We start from the raw sequence: 2597 nt of genomic DNA, 5'->3' as shown, positions 1-2597 counted from the left end.
TCTTTGCCTGAGGAAGTTAAGGGGAGTTACACAGAAGTTTTGAATCGTTTCAAGAAATACTTCTTTGATCCCCAAAACACTCAAAAATTATGGCAAGACATTGTTTCTCATAAGCAAAAAGACTTAGATGACTACTACTTGTACAAGCAAGAGTTTCTACGTCTTTGGGCTCTATGGATACGAAATGTTGCTAACCCTGGTGATGGTGCAGAATTTCTAAAGAAGGAGAGGTTCATAGCCGGACTCTTTCCTGACCTTAAGGTAAAAGTTGAGGCGGGTGCACCTGCTACCTTTGATGCAGCTGAAACTAGGGCTGCTGAGAAATATAGGAAACTCAAGTGCTTAAGGGGAGAGGTTCCCATAGAAGGTCTTAGACCCAAAGGTAAGTCACAAGCATCAACATCGAGGGAGATTCCTGAGGTAACGTCGGAAGTAATTGAGAAGTTAAACGAATCTTTAAGCAGCTTGTCAATTCACCTTGCACAAGCTGTAGGTCCAAAGGGACAAGCAAAGAAGTCTGAAGAGCGAGATCCACGACCTAGGAGAGTCTTGCAATGTTGGAATTGCGGAGAGTCTGGACATGGGATGTATAATTGTCCTTGGCCCCGTGGGGAGCCAGGGAGACCTAACTTGAATTACCCAGTGATGAATACAGGTGAAGGAACTGGTCAACAACCAAGGCTTCTACAAAGACCAAATGGACCAAGACCACCTCCACAAGGGGTCGAAGGAGTTCCACCTTTGCCAGATCCAAATGTGCATGTGGTAGAGGTGACAAACTCAAATGAGGTTGACATGGAAGCAAATGGCATTAAGCGTGGCCAAGGGAAAGGTAAAGAGAAAGAAGGAGTCACATCACAGAGTGACCATGGACAAGGCAAAAAGGCAAAGGAGACCAAGGAAAGCAAGAGGACTCGACGTTGTATCAACCTCCAAGACTTCCCTCTTGGACATGGTATGGCTCCGTACAACTTGTTGGAAGACATGAGAGGTAAGGGTCCTGATATTTCATGGCCTCAATTTCTTGCATTATGTTCACAAGTAAGGAGGGATTTAAGAAGGGCAGCTAGCACTAGGAGAAAGGTAAAAGAGAGTGTGCCTGTTGTAAAAATTGCACAAGCTGAAATGAATGAGGACATTACACCGGTGCTAGACTGTTACATCAAAGGAAGATTGGTTAGGAAAGGTCTAGTGGATGGGGGTGCACAAATTTGCATCATGACAGAGGGACTCATGCAAAGATTAGGCATGCACATCCATGAGACACCTGAAATCAAAGTCAAGATGGCAAACAATAGCAAGGCTAGGTGTGTAGGCATTTGTAAAAATGTCTTTGTAGAGGCCTTTGGCATTAAGAAAGCGGTGGATTTTTATGTTATGTCGACCAAGGGAAGTGGTTATCCATTTATCCTAGGAAGACCATGGCCAATGAAAATGCGAGCTTTGCAGGATTGGGAGAGTGGGAAATTAATTTGCAGGAATGACAATCATAAGAAGGTTGTATTTGACATGAAGGAGCAACGCCAAGAGGAGCTCCATGAAGAATCATCTCAAAGTGAGACGGAAGAAGGTTGGACCGATAGCACTTTAGAAGAAGAAAGTAGCGGCAGCATTACTGAAGAGGAGTCTTCCATCGAAGTCATGGGGGTAAGGTTTAAGCCAAGCAACCAAGAGACCTCTTCTCGAGGTTGGGAAGAGGTAGGTTCCCAAGAGAACCAAAAGGTGGAAGATGAAGGAATGTTAGAAGGTATGTTGTCTACAACACTTACAAAGGATGAAAGAGAGGAGTTCAAATGTGTGCTAAGGAAATTTCCGAGGCTTTTTGCTAAAGACTACACCGATGTGCGTGGAGTAGATGTTGTTCAACACAAGATTGAGTTGAAGCCAGAGGCCACACCTAAAGCTCAGAAGCTATGAAGGCTAGGAGTTATAAAGGAACAGGCTCTACTCAAGGAGGTAAGAAAGCTTCTAGCAGCAGGTTTCATTTATCCAGTGGAGAATTCAGAGTGGGTATCTCCCGTTGTTGTCACTCCTAAGAAAAACGGCAAGTGGAGGGTGTGTGTGGATTATCGTCCACTTAATGAGGCAACAAAAAGAGATCACTTTCCCCTCCCATTTCAGGATGAGATACTAAATGAAGTAGCTGGTCATGAGAAGTACACTGTGTGTGATGGCTACTCGGGTTACTTTCAAATAGGTATCGCATTGGAGGATCAATTGAAAACAACCTTTATCACTCCTTGGGGTTGTTATGCTTTTAGAGTCATGCCATTTGGCCTGACAAATGCCCCATAGACGCGGTCAAATTTTTAGTAGCTCTGAGAGATAAAGTGTGCATTGTATAGAAGAAGACATCAATTCATGCAAGCTCTTGGTATCCATCATTTTTGTTGCGGTTTTCCACTGAGAAGATACCATTTTAACCTCCGATTTTGTTTCGAGTTCTCCTATGAAAGATGGTAAAGTCTTTAGAGAGCGTGGTTTAACTCTCTTCAGATGCGACATACCCAACATCCCCATATAAAGATCTTATATCCCCTGGGAAAAATTCATGATCCATGTTTATCTCAAGGATAAGTGCTGACTATAAAGTAGCA

Source organism: Adiantum capillus-veneris, chromosome 10 (genome assembly GCF_014529385.1).
Source record: "Adiantum capillus-veneris isolate H3 chromosome 10, ASM1452938v2, whole genome shotgun sequence".
NCBI classification, from domain to species: Eukaryota; Viridiplantae; Streptophyta; class Polypodiopsida; order Polypodiales; family Pteridaceae; genus Adiantum; species Adiantum capillus-veneris.
This window is presented reverse-complemented; position numbering follows the sequence as displayed.